The sequence below is a fragment of the Mastacembelus armatus genome, chromosome 20 (genome assembly GCF_900324485.2).
Source record: "Mastacembelus armatus chromosome 20, fMasArm1.2, whole genome shotgun sequence".
Taxonomy (NCBI): Eukaryota; Metazoa; Chordata; class Actinopteri; order Synbranchiformes; family Mastacembelidae; genus Mastacembelus; species Mastacembelus armatus.
The window spans coordinates 19147543-19162610 of record NC_046652.1 but is presented as its reverse complement, the minus strand read 5'-3'; the positions used below and the strand labels follow the sequence as shown (position 1 = coordinate 19162610).

At 43.4% G+C, this 15068-nt stretch overlaps 1 protein-coding gene and 1 pseudogene across 1 annotated transcript in view; one reads left to right on the top strand and one right to left on the bottom strand.

Moving 5' to 3' along the window:
- LOC113121849 (uncharacterized) overlaps positions 1–15068 on the bottom strand; it is a 1077549-nt gene that overhangs the window by 177592 nt on the left and 884889 nt on the right.
- Positions 1–15068, top strand: part of LOC113121854 (uncharacterized) — a 957344-nt pseudogene that overhangs the window by 222575 nt on the left and 719701 nt on the right.

The following is a 15068-nucleotide window of genomic DNA, read 5'->3' as shown; positions in this document are numbered from 1 at the left end:
ACCCTAAACTTACCTAACCAAACAAAACCAAAGACAGGTATTCTACCCTGAACTCCACCAAAACAGGAGAAAATGAAACTAAAGATAACTGGGCTCTTCACTACTAATAAATGCTGCCTGGTGCTCAATATTTACAGTGCAGCTAAAGTCACAAATGTCCTTTCTCTAAGGTTACAATTCTCAAACTGACAATTTGTTGCACACATCGTTAGGCTTCTTACAAATACAGAGTTTCTCAACAAAGAGTGCTGGTTTGGGAGTGGCAGAGATGGAGAAGAGCTCTGGGGCTGCAGACAGTTGGTGCTTTTGTAGTCTGCAGGGAAGGACTGGACCAATCCTGGAACATCAGTTTAGTTTGAATGGGCCAAGCCCATGGATCCACCTATACTCCACGCCCACTCCTTTCTCTCTCTCACCTACACACACACCAAGAACCAGGGGAGGAGAGAGAGCGAACAACAATCAAATCATAACAAACCTCATTAATCATGACCCAGGGTCATAACAGCATCTATCCAAGTTACATGGTTTATTAAAAGAATCACATTTCAGCATTTACATACTTTTCATTAAGTGCTTTAGCCCACTTACAATAAAAAGGACCAAAATCTAGTTCATGACCTGTGTAGTATGTTAACACTACTGGAAGTATAAATATTTAATTTGAACTATGGCAAAACATGAACTGCCAACCAAACCAAGCCAACTATAAACTCCAGTTTTGAAAACACACTGAATATGTTTATTCTAAAGCTCTGACTTCCAGTGTGTGAAGCTCCTGCTGTGCACTGGGTGAGAGGGTCCTACTGTGGTCTGGGAGAGAGTCCTGTGACTCTTTGTCTGCAAAATACAGTATGTGATGACACGATTATTTGCATTTCTACTACTCATAAACTAGTAACAGTATTTAATGATCAGTATCCATAAATGAAAACTGTAAATAAATGACACTAGATGAGCACAAATCTGACTGAGGACTTAAATTTCACCTTTATTTTTCCGTCTGTCCTTCTCACGTCTCCAGTGGTTGGACACATTGTCCAGGTCGATGGCCTCCTCTGCTTGCAGCTTTGACTTTATGGGCATCAGCTGGTCCAAATGGTCCACTTCAAGACCATTTCTGGATGCTGTTTTGATACGATTCATCAAACTAAAGCCTCTTTCACAATCTGCACTGGATGTTTGAAATGTAGCACAAATATCCACAAGCTGTGAGACGTGTTTCAGCTCCTCACATCTTAATGTCTCAGCCACCATATGTGAGAATGTGCTGATTGACCCGTGTTTAGGTTTTGGCCTCATTATGTCCTTGAATTCAGCATATTCACTGTTAATGAGCTCCACAGAATGTGGGCGGTGGAGAATGACCTCATACTTCTTTGCCAGTGTGGCAATGTCTGCTGCTCCATACTCACAGCTGATGTCTGAACTCAATGCCTCAGTGTCAAATGCAGACCCCTCCTTTAATTCATCCTCTGGAAAACCAGCATCCAAGTGATCACAGAGCTTAGAATAAAACCAGTAATCTCACCGGTATTTCTGCTATCGGCCGATGAGGCCCTCATGGCCTCTTTGACACGGTCACTCCACTTAACATCCTTTTCCTCTGTCAAGTCTTGGGAACGCAACTTCTCAGTCTTTGCTCTTTCAAAGCAGTGCCCTTCCATCACAGTCAGGTTGGGTCTTTGAAAAGAAAGACCCAGGTGTGAGAGCTCGCCCCAAACATCTCCCAGAGCAGTGAGAGTAACCTTGAACTTTGAACCGTCAGCTTTTTGTAACAGTAATTTGCTACTGGATCTCTGTCATCACTGGATTCTCTCTTGCAGTCTTCTTCCAGCACAGTGTAGTTCCTCAGAACAGCTTTCACAGCTTGGTACCACGACAGCCATCGCACTTCGTCCAGAGGCCTGAATGACAGTGTGTCCTCATCCAGAATCTTTGCTAGGTCGTCCAACTTCCCCTCTTTACAGTGGATCTAGAGAAAGTGGAACAAACCGTTCTAAGAAGACTTTCACATCACGCATCAAAGGTCCATCTTTCCACACATCATCAGTGCCCAAGTCCTCTCTCTGGGCCACACAGTGTTGTTCACTTAGGTCTGGTATTTAACTCCGTTGTGCTTTCCTAGCATGACTGAGGCACCATGGGAGGTCAGCATCACCATTCTCTGCATGTCTAGTTCCTGCTTGGTGTCAAACTGAGCTATTGCCTGCACAATATCCTGAGCAGTGCCTGCTGTCAGCTGGATGATGCCTCCAAACATAGTTTTATGGTTGACGTTATTTTCCTCCCTGTATTTAATATACAGGACGAGCATTTTGTGCTCTGTGCTGTCTGTGCTCTCATCTACGATCAGGCTGTGCCAAGGTGCATTTGAACTTTACACATCGTCTCATTCTGCACTATTTGACTCATTGAATTCACAAACTCAAAGGCCTCATTTCTGCTTCTCCAGCTTCCTGGTTTCCTCACATCCTTTGCCATGTGATGGTCAGTTTGTTGAACTGGCAGCATAGAAGCATCATGTTGATGGCTGGTAGAATATTGTCGATGAGGACTTGAACTTGCTCGGGGTTGGATTTCTTTACAAGTGACAGCTCAGTCCTCTTCTCTCGGTCTTTGGCGCTCTCCCCCAACAAGGTACCGATCCCCATCCCCATCTTACATCTTCTTACAAATTCAACCGCTTTCAAATGACTTTTGTGCTGAATGTGACGCTTGAGGTGGTCCAGCTTCCGTTCTGTCCACACTTTCCCCCCTTGGCCACATGTTTTGCAGAGCAGACCTTTGTCGCTGGAAAAAGAAGAACTCTCCCCCAGTTCCACCGTTTGTTCTTCTGTTGGCACAGACTCTCACAGCCATTCCATCTTAAAGAATTGCATTTCTTTTTTCCTTTGGCTTGGTGAGGGGATGTGCCACCGCCCGTTCGTTTTGCCATTATTATAAAGGGTCACCATAAGCAGCTCTCAGCATCGTCCACAGCGCTTTGCTCAAACACCGGTGGCGGCACATAAGGACGCTGTCATAGCCTGTCGACGTTGATCAGCTGCGTAAAGACGTATGTGAATCGCATCATTGGCTGGAGCAGCCGGTCACCGGTCACTCACTGACTCACGTTGCAAAATAGCACAGAATGAATTGTCACGTGTTTATTTTATTTTCAGTTCAGGTTGGATCTTTTTGTGCGCGGAGACCGTGTCAGCAGGGAGCGATTGCGCAGTGAGCGTAGCTTAGAGGGAACAGAGCTGGCAGGTTGGCTGAAACCAAAAGTGTCTATCAATATGTGTGTGATGACTGACTACTACACTAAATGGCCACAAGCCTGTCCTCTGCAGTCAAAGGTGCAGAAGAGGTTACACAACAAGTTCTAAAGTTTGTGGATCAGTTTGAGGCACCAAAACACATTTGGACAGACCAGGGGAGCGAATCTGTAAATGCGGTAAAAGGCAAAGGCAAATGTATTAGTATAGCACCATTCATACACTACGCAACTCAAAGTGCTTTACAAGGCAGATAGTTCCATTAAAAGTCTGGAAAAGAGCATCTGAAAACAAAGACATTTAACATCAAATACATTTAGATCAAATAAAGTCAATTCAAATAAGATGTCAAAGCACATTAAGGAAACAAGGAGGAACAATTATTTGAAGGCAGCAGGAAACAACAGGGTTTTCAGTCCTGGTTTGAATGAGCTGACAGTTGGAGCAGACCTCAGGTGTTCAGGAAGTTTGTTCCACAGGTGAGGAGCATAGTGACTGAATGCTGCTTCACTTTGTTTGGTTCTGGTTCATCTCTATCTGCACCACACAGGCCTTGATGTGTATTTCAAGCTGACAGGCCAGAAGACATTTTAGCAGCTTGTTGATCCACATTCAACCAGAATTAGTTCTTTTTTATGACAAATGTAAATGAAACTGGTTTAATTTGCCCCTGACAAATAATTAATTAGTAAATTATCAAAGTTTCTTTGATGCTGGACATGAACACAAACAACCTGTGGGTTTCCAGGTGGTAGAAAATCTCTCCCCTCTAACATTACAAACTTCTCTGGAAGACTCTTTGACTCTTTGACCTCTCACCTTTTGGAAAAACGCTGCAGCAAACGTGTCCAGGAATCTGCAGCTGCAGACTGTCTGGAGCATCGAGGAGGAAAACTGGATTAATGACTCAGCAACATTTATAGATTTGCTGCAGAGAATATGGATTATTAGAAGGTGAGAAATGACCCTTTGCTACTGTAGCACCAACATTTCTCACCGTGAACCTTATATAAGAAATTACCAACATATGAGCAGGAATAAAATAAAGATACACACCAGGCAACTGGTCAAAAAGCTGCTTTAAGTGTTGAATTATTGCTGATTTAATAAATCACTAAATCACTAATCAAGAATATGATTCTGATTCTTAAGTTTCTCTGAGTTGACAAAATGCCAAAATGACCTTCATGTCCCTGTGAGAGCCGTCTCAGGCATATTCTGGTAAACCAGAGCCAGCACTGTCAGCCTGAAACACTGTGTCATATGAGGACATTACACTGCACTAATGAGCTGGAACAATTAGCTGCTCACACTAGAGAGTTTAATTGAACAGTTACCAAGATGAGAAAGGTCTTTCTCACACACACACACACACACACACACACTCCTGGAGCAGCCATTCACACTAGAGGTGCTTGAACAATGGCCTCCTGTAGTAATGACTTAAGAAACTGAGTTTTCTGTGTTGGCCTGATACCCTGAGATATTTCCTGGCTGTTGAACACACAACACTCAGGCCTCTTCACAGGAGAAACTGCTCCTGAGGACTTTCAATGGATGGCCCCTGGCAGTGTGTGTGTGTGTGTGTTTAGTGTTGATGTTGTACGGTACAAGTGTGTGTGATTTGTCTTGTGCACTTGATAAAAAGATGAAATGACACTTTTATAAGAGCCTGCTGTTGGCTCACTGTCACACTACACAGAGCAATAAAGTGCTTTGATTGGCTAAAGCTCAGACTAGTTATTGATTCATTGATCGATTTGTTGATCTGCTCATCTGGCAAATTATCCTGATGGTCAAAGCTGAACTGTTATTCAGGAGAAATCTCCATGAGACATCATTTTAACTTCAATCATGATTTCATTTATTTCCTATTAGAGAGACTAACTACCTTCACTGCTTTAAGTGTTTTTATTATGGTGCTTTAACATTTTTCATCCTGACAGACTCAACTCAGTGAAACCAACTTGTATAAAAGCTTTAAACCAACTGACTGTTGTGCTGAACATATACTATAAAATTACAAGAACAGAACAGACACATAAGGTGATGTGGTTAGAAGTGACAGACGCATCCCAAACATCACGTGTCTGATTTACAGTCAGTATGTTTATTTCTCCATGACACAGTCTCCATTGTTTCTGTGGAAGGATTCCTACCACAGGTCCAGTGGATCCAGAACATCCATGTCCATGTACAGATTTCCATAAACCCCAACACTGCAGTGAAATGTCACAGCAACAGAAACAGCAGAAAACTACAGACAAAGAAGTTGGACCCGCTACAATAAGACCAGGACTCAGCTGGTCTAAATGCTGAAATGCTGTTTATTTGGCTGTAAGCAGGAAGTCAGAGCAGGTGCTGAGGCTGGAAAACTCCTCACTCAGTGATCTGTAAATCCTTTTCTCTGTAGGTCTCGGGGTCGGCCGCCTTCCTCTGAGCTGCTGGAGGAAAATCAGGAAACTGTCAGAAAACCTGGATTAGTTCATTATAGTGAGGCTGTTTTGTTCTGAATGGACTTTCTCTTTGGAAATAACTAGTTTTCCATTCAAATGTTTACATACGTGTTTTTCTGTGACGCATTTCTTTGAAATCATGTTCTGGATTTTGGTTTATCGTGTTGTTTTCATACATATTAAAAATACACATCAAGTGAAAAATAGGACTTCAAATTATTGAGCTGTGGACCTATGTGCTATTTTGATTTAGCATCTGACATTAAAGGTGTTATATGTCCTATATAATTCAAGAAGACAGGCACCCTGGTCCCCCAACAGATCAGCAGTCTATCACAGGCCTGACACACGTTCACATCCACACCTGCAGACACTTTAGTCACCAACCAACCTGAAGAGCATGGGTGGACATAAAGGTTGGACTTTGATCCACCTTGAATCTTCACAGACACTTAATCAGCCTAAAGATCCATAAAGATCCACATTGGTTGTTAAAATGTTCAGCAAATGGAAAAAATAAAAAAACACCAACCTCAGTTTCCGTTTCCGTCTTCTCCTCTTTCTTCTTCTTCTTCGGCGCGTGGCAACCATCAAACCAGGTGCATTACCGCCACCCCCGAGCAGGAACATGGACATAGACAGGGTCCAAACAAACCTTATCTCTGCTAGAACCAATTTTATTTTCTACCGAACCTTAGAATTTATTAATAATCCATCCATCATCTAGACCCCCTTAGTCCTAACCAGGGTCCCAGGGGTCTGCTGGAGCCTGTCCCAGCTCTCTTTGGGTGAAAGGCAGGGGTCCACCCTGGACAGGTCCCCAGTCCATCACAGTTATTAATAATCTGATAATCCCTCTCGGATTATTAGCACCGGTAAAGGAAATGACCAATGAAAAGGAGTGAGCCAATCATGAACCAGGAGCCGTGCGCAGTGGGCGTGGCCGTCCAATCACCGCCATTTAAATCCTGCGCGCCAGGTGCTCAGGTGTTCGTCAAGTCCGCCGCAGAAACACGCAGCCCGCTGAAGCCGCACAACTAAAACACGAACCTTTTCTCCTTCGGCCCAAACACGTTGTTTTGGAGCCGGATGAAGACGGAACAGCGCCTTGACCTGCCCTTAAACACAAGAAGAAGAACTGAGCGACCAGGTTCGGAGGCACAGACGCGGGAAATGTGCAGATAAAACGTCATATTCATCGGAACAGAGCTGGGTCTGCAGGACCAGGGACCCAGAGTCTGTCTAAGGTGAGACACCGAGTGTTTGTTTATCAAAGACACTTTGTTGGTTCGACCCTCCCTCATTGTTTGTCTGGACCTGCTACAGGTGCGTCAGGTGTGTGACGCCCCAACACGTAGAGCAGCGCGGCCTCATGGCGGACTGAGCGTCAAACTGCCTCCATAAAACCACGTCGGACCAAGACCAGACCTCGGGTCTGCTACCTGTGGATCCATAAGGGCCCTGAACACTGATTGACCAAGGTGAGCTTGTCCTTTACATCAGTCAGGTGTAAAAACCTGTGGCGGCTCAGTGTGACGCAGTTTTAGCCATGAGCCCTGTTAGCAGGCCCACCGACGGTCGGTTGTCCTGGACCCACGATGACCCACTAACTTTTATATAAGCTGCTGGACTCATTAGTCACAGTCCAACTTTATTTAGTTGCCTGCTCATAAAAGCTGCTTTTTATCTTTCTGATGTTTCTGGATAAAACAGTTTTACTTTCTCTCCCTAAAATACAAAAAAGGAGACTAGAAAAAGTCAAAGCAGAAAGTGACAGTGAAGATGTTGAAGCAATAAATGAACCAAACTCCTGGACCCCATGAGACCAGACTGACTGTTGTCCTTTCTCTTTCCAGATCCCTGTCCACTGTGAGGTCTGCCAAATAGTAAGGACGTTGTTTTCTAGTCATACTTGGCCGCCATGACTCTGTCTCTGTCCTGTCCTGGCCCCTGGGCCAAAGTGAAGCCTGTAGTGGTTGTTTTAGTGGTCTCTGTGCAGGGCTTAGGGTCAGGGTCTTTCTCTCCCATCATGAGGCCTGTGTTCAGGTTCTTGGTGCTACAGGTCAAAGGTCGAACATGGTCATGGTGCCATGGGTGCTCCCTCTCTCCCTCCCTCCCTCCCCCACTTTCCAGTCATGGCGGCCTTGTATCATCTTTAAAATCCTCTGTGCGATCTAGCACCTGTCCTTAACTCTATCCTTATTTTTTATTTTTGCCACCAAGCCCATGAGCCGCCAACATCCAGTCTGTCCCATCAAATGGCTGCCCATAGTCAGGTGAGAGCAGCCGTCTGTGGTTTGTCGTCAGACCAGGGGCAGATGTTTGGATGTTTGTCTCAGCCTGTTGTTTGGAAGGTGTTGTGTCATTGAGGGCTGAGCTTAGTGTGACCTCTGTCTCTTTCTGCCCCAAGATGGCCCCTAAAAAATACTAAAATAAAAAACTAAACAGAAACACAAACAGCTTTTAAAAAACAAGTCTAGATAACCAGTGTGGCCATTAGAACAATGCGTCGTTACTAAAAGGCTCCTTTAGGCCACAACACCCAGCCGGTCAGCTCTCCGTCCTCCTCGTCGTCTGTTGCCTGACTGGCCGGCTCTCGTCTGGACACACACTCTCCGTCTCCACAATAATAATCTGTTATGACGACAATGATAATAACAAACAATAACAATATTAATAATGTTGTGAACTGTGCCTCTCTCTCTCTCTCTCTCTCTCTCTTCCTGTTGTTGGTTGTGTAGTGAAGGTGTTTGGTCTTGGCTGTTGTGGCTGAGGGTTGTTGTTGTTGTGGTAGTCAGCCTCCTCTTTCTCTTCTCTCTCTCCAACATAGTTTTTTATATATATAATATATAGTCTGTGCAGTTTGAATCAATGTTTGTGGACTAACTGTTATAGTTTGGTTCCATCTGCTCTAAAACAAAAGGCATGATGCCAAAATAAAATAAAAACAATTATAAAATCAAAATAATAAAAGGTGTGGTTGTGCTTCTGGTTCTAGTGTGTCCCAACACTTATCGGTTCCACACATCTCTCTCTCTCTCTCTCTCTCTCTTTCTTCCTCTGGCGTTACCGTGTTTTTGTTTCAGCCTCCAGTGGATCTTCAGCCTGGTCTACATGAGGTAAGGGTGACAAGGTCACATGGTAAGTGGTTCTGTGATGTGGTTTGTGATGTTTGCGGGCACTGTGCTGTAATTCACGTCGAATAACCGCCTGCTGTCAAAAAGGGCCGAGAGCGGAGGGTTGTTCGATCTGGTCTGCAGTCACGGTGCCACGGTTCGTGTCCAGTGACCCCCTGCTGTTCTACAGCCGAGGGCTGTTGAACAATCCTCCCCTTCGGTCAGTAACTTTAGCACAGCGTGGCCACCGGTCGCTCCGATAGACCGACTTAGGTCAGTGTTTTAAGGACTTAAAGCAGTGACCTAAGCATGAGAGGTTTGTTCTGTGCTTTCTCATGTGGAGGCACGAAACAAACAAAAACATTAGCTCTAAATATGTTAGTCAGTGTAGATACGTCATAATAACACAAACTAAAAAGACCTGTCGTTTGTTATTTTGACTGCCTTGTCATTTCATCTGTCACGTTAGAAATAATTAGTAGTTTGTGATTTTGATGCCTTAGTTATTTATTATGTGTCTCTACCAATAATGAGTTATTTTTACTGCCCTGCCACTTATTTGTCTCCATTTCTGTCTAATCTATAATTCATCTTTATTTCCATTAAGCGGCTGGGCTGGTGGTGCCAAGAGAACCGACCTGTCGGTTTTGGCTCAGATAGGTCTGTCAGTTGTTGATCTAGAGTCAGTGGTGCTAGAAGTCCTGTTGTCTGTTGTGGTGTCAGAAGATCTGACTGGATTATTTTAGCTCCAACAGGCCTGGTGGTTGTTGAGTGTTAGGGGTCTGGTCTGTTGCCTGTTGTGGAGCTTAGAGGTCTGACCTGTGTGTTCTGGCTCCAGTAGGCCTGTTGTTGCACTGGTGGCTGGGTTGGTGTTGGTCCAGCTCTGTTTCAATACAACTCTTTCCTCCTCTCACTGTTTGAACTTTGACCTCAATGTCTACATGTGTGTCTGTCCAAGTTCAGTTTTGTGTATAGCACCAAATCACAACACAATCATCTCAAGGCCCTTTACAAAAACAGAAACCCCAACAAATCCCTTATGAGCAGCACTTGGTGACAGTGGGTGCATCGGTTTATATGTTAGCATGTCTGTCTGCATGTCTGTCTGTCTGCGTCAACGTGTCCGTCTGTTTGTTTGTTGGAACCGCCTGGAACATGAAGCCCCAGGAGTCTCTCTGAAATTGGTAAGGCACTGACCCTTTAAAGGAACTTTGTTCTTCCAAATGTCTGTAAATCCTTTGATGCATCTTTCGGTCCCTTGTTCTTCTACAGGTGCATCACATGAGATGCTCAGACACAATTGGGCCATATTGGCTGCTGGATGGTGTGACAGAGATCCACAACCTTTGTTCCTGAAAAACTTTGTTCCTGCAAAGAAAACTAGAGAAAGATACCAAACCACATCTAGATTCAGGAGGACCTTGGAAACTGATCCAGGAAGGTGAGTGACAGCCTGAACTATAACTTATCCAGCCGTGTGTTAGTTGTTGGCACTGACGGGTCTGGGAAGCAGTTTTAGTCCAACATTAACCCTGATAATCAATGTTTTGGATCAGATTCCAGATTAGAAAATGTTGTTGCACTAAATATTGAACAGATGTTCTTGGTGCAGTGATGAGTAGCAGGCACATCTGGGGTCCGTCTTCCTTGAGCCTGAAGAACCTGGCCTCCAAGAAGCACCACCATCCCTCAGCTTGTCGCTGTCTGACGTTCTACAGGGGCTGGAGTTTAGCTGCTAACCATCAGACCACCACCTTCTGGCACTGGATCCATGGTCAGGCTTCCAGACACAGTCCTGAGGGAAGTATTGTAGAGTCTGTCTTTATGTTGTAGAAAGTCAGCAGACTAGTTACTAACAACTGAACTAGTCCACGTTAGCATATGCTATATCAGGATTATGATAGTCTTGGGTTTCATGATTCTGTTTGTCCAAGTGTGGTTTGAGACTGGCTTTACTGTGCCTTATATTGTTAGATTTGAACTGTTCAGCCATTAGTCGATCAGGCTTTGATCATGATTGGCTCACTGTATGAATTGGAGAGTGATGACCAGGGAAGTCTTGACAGGGTCAGATTGGGATTGTCCAAAGCAGGAAGTTAGTGTGTTGTAATGTTGAGAGTAGTCTTGTTGTTGATCATCACCACCCAAATTCTGATAGAAATCCAATGTTGGTAGTACCTGAGGATTCAGTCTCTGGGTTGTCTCTCTGCCAAGCTTCACCCCCAAGCAGAACCACCAATCCTGGTGAGGTCCAACTTTGCGTTTCGGTTCTGGGGAGGCCTCCCAGCAGGGGACCACCCCTGTAAAGCGTTCCGTCACGGTCGCTGGGATATATCGGACGGTTTAGTACGTGTGTGTCGGTCGGTCGACGTGGGCCCATCCAGGACTGGATTTCTGGTGTTGGGAACATCAAGCCTGGCAGAGACAGACAATTCAGACAACTGGACTGAAGCTGTTGGACACGTGGTTTGTGTCTTAGTTTAATTTTCCATCTAGTGGTGATGTTGACAGTTACGGCTCTATAGACCTGATTAGTTTGAAATGTACAGGTTGACACCATGTTGAAGTATCGTCAATGTGTTAATATCAGAAATGCTGTTTCCAAAAGTTGATCTGAGTCCAGTCAGTCTCAAACAGGTTTTATCCACAGATGTGGATCAGAGACATCAGTCAGGCTACTGGAGGTTTAGTTGTTGCATAACGACACAGGATGTAGGACATTTTGAAATATAAATCTTATCTGGCATTAATCTGGAAATGTCTAAAGGATTATTTGCTTAGTATATTGAAGAAAAACTATATTAGTGAGGATTAATGTGAAGATAATGAATCTAAAATATGTGAATCTCAAACCTCCAGGAGATTAGACAGCAGATAAGCCCTTAAATTAAAGCTGCTTCATCCTAGTACCTTCCTGCTTCCTCATCCAGAGGTAGTTTGCCTGAACATGTGTGAGTTCTCATGTCACTCGAGCACTCAGGCAGTTTTGCTGTTTGAGGCTCAGAGAAATGTTTAGATGTGATGTAACATGTTTCTTTGTATGGGAACTACAAGAACGCCAAAAATGCAGCACGTGCACGTAGGAGTCTGCTGCCTTCTACATCCACTAACATCGAACGTTGCTGCCCTTTGGAGTCAACACACGTCACATCCATCCGTCCATCATCCACCACTTATCCAGGTACACCGAGGGTCACGGGGGCACGGAACCAATCCCAGCTGACATTTGGCGAGAGGTGGCGTTCACCCTGGACAGATCACCGTCTGTCACAGGGCTGACAGGTGCCACCACTCATCTACAGACAGTTTAGAGTCACCAGTTACCCAACCCCAAACTGCAGGTCTTTGGACTGTGGGGGGAAACCAGAGTAGCCAGAAGAACCCCAGACAGAGACTGGGAGAACATGTAAACTCCCCACATAAAGGCTCCAGGGTCGGTCCAGCAAATATAATTTCCAATTCAAATGTCTTTACAAACATGTTGGCTTTATTCTACCTGTCAGTTTCAGCCAGGATGTCAGGGGTCTGTCATTCTTAGTTTGCAGCATATAAACAACCATGGACATAGTGGAAGGCCCCACAATAGCATCAGAAATAGCCCCAATAATTTTTGGTGCCCATATGTCACGTATGTCTTGGCAAATAAATCGTTTTTATAACGTTTCCAGTCAGTGATTGAAAGACTTGGGCTTCTGCCATTTGTTTGGATTATAGTGCAAGACAATTAACTACAAATGTTGAACTGGACAAAAACCTCTGTTGTAGTCTTTGGTGTGTCAGTGTCAGTTTGAACAAATGATGCCACACTGACAAAGGCTCTGAAGAGTCATCTCAGTGTGAATCTTGAGAGAAACTCCCAGTAAAAAACCCCCAAGGATTATTTATTCCTAATTTGGCTGTTCTATAAAGCTGGAGTCTTGTAAGGAACATGACTCAGCATTTCATTCCAGCTGAGGTGAGTTACATTTAGAGGACAGGAGCTTCTCTTCATGTTGCATGGATAGTCTCTGAATCACTTACAGGATGAAAAGAGGAAAAACATGATTCATTATATGAAAAGTTGACTTTGCTAATATGTTTACAAAGATCATTGAACTGGCAAAGGTTTTGTGTATGTGACACTGGCCAATTGTTGTGTTGGATTATGTTCTTTTCCCTGAAGTGATTCACTTAATACGACAGTAAATAGCCTGATAACCCATAACTAGAAAACTGCATTTCCTGTGGAAGATGCGTGTGAATGCTGAAAGCTGGATGAAGCTGCCCAACAAGGCTGAAAATGGCTGAAATGCATTGCTGAATAAGCTGAAGGCTGAAATGCTGAAGAATCCTAGAAGCTGAAATGTAAAACTGGAGATGGAAGCTGAACTTGTTCACCTTAAAAACTATTCAACATTGCTGGAAAGGCTGAAAAGAGAACGATATGATGAAGTAGAAATAAATTGGCTTTCAATTGCTAAAGAAAGAAATTTTCAACTAATATAAAAGTAGTAGTATATAATATAACAAACCCTCCTCTGATAAACTCTGTGACCTGTGACCTTTGACCTCTACACAAACGTCTTCACAGAGAGAAGAACAGTGGAGTTTCTGTGGAGGAGCTCCGGTCCTGTCAGAGCAGCACTGTCCAAAGTAAGACTGTCCATCTGTCTGCTGATGTCCTGGTCTCTGAAAACAGGACGTCTTGTTTCATCCTGTGGTTGTTCTCTCACACAGCATCGACATTTAAGATGATTAGAAACGTCACAAAAACCTTTTCTGTCCTCAGATTCTTTCTCTGGTCTCAGTGTTTTGCTTTTTTCAGAAGAGGAGACCAGGCGTGTTCAGGTTCATATAGTTGGTGTAGGAGCTGGAAAAAGAAAATCACAAACTGTTTTAAAGGTTTTCTCATCTGGACACCAGAATTACTGAAGATGATCAAGTTAATTAATGAAAAATGTGTTAAAGTCATTTTTGTATCAACAAACAAACCTGATAAAAATATTTTGGAGTCATCCAGTTGATGCTGGAGTTGTGAGGATTTCAGGTGAAGCTGCTGTCAGTCTGAGGACTGAGGAACCAGAGGGAAGGATTTGAGGAGGCTTTTCTCAGCAGAGGAGACCAGGTGTGTTCAGGTTCAGGATGGACTTTCCCAAGGGTTTGAGACCCAGCTAGCTGACAGAAAAGTAAATCAAAGAATGTTTTAACATTTATGTCGTCATGACGCCAGAAATAGTTCCTGTTTGGTCAAGTCAAGTCAGGAAAGATAAGATAAGATCAGTATTGTTAGTGTTAAAAAGGATGAGCCCTAAAAACAGTTTTCTGAGGTTTGAGCGAATGACACCCAAACCTGTGACACACGCTGCCACACTTGGAAAAGGTGAAATGAACTTAAACTGAGGAGAAAGTCTGAAACTTTCCTCCAACCTCATTGGTCTTCAGGGGTCTTCTGAGTGATGTCATCACATGTCCCTGAACTAAACCCATGAGATCAGAGCTCAAAATGGCCTCTTACCTTTGTTTGGCCAAATGACATTTAAGGAAATAGATCTTTGTGGAACAATGTTCCTTAGATACTAAAAATGTTCTTCAAAGGTCGATCATGCAAAAACTTTTACAGGCTCATCTCAAGACTTTCAAAAATCTGCCAAAGAGAAAAGTGAATGATTTTTAATCATGTTTCATCATTTGAGCAGCAGTTGTCTTCATTAACTTTGAGGACTGTTTTACTGAAGAACTGAATCTAAAATGCTAAAACTTAGAAGTGTTATCATTTTGTTTGGAAGATGGAGGACGTTAGAAAATTGTTAGAAAATGTTAGAAAGTGAATGAAAGGTTGACATTTTTGGATCTTTGTGTTGTTCAGAATTCTATTCATTCAATATCAGACTGATGGATATTTCTGTTATCAATAGATTTATGTAGTGCATGTTGCAACTGCACTGTGTCATTTGGTAAAACAAAATGTGTCGTACAGTAAAACATGGACATTTCTGGGAAATGTCTCAAATATTGCATTAATTGACATAAATAATGAAAATAAAGAAGGACACTTAACACATGATGGAGTTTGATATGATTTCAGAGCATTTTTACCTCTAGTGGAAACATTTTGGAGCCAATGTTGACAAATGACATTGATTAACCTTAAAAGGCCCAAAATTCAATGTTTCTAGTTAAAGTGTGGAAATTCTGCAAGTGGCTATGAATCACTTGGAAATCAACACTTGCATTTTGCATCATTTCCAATTGTATAA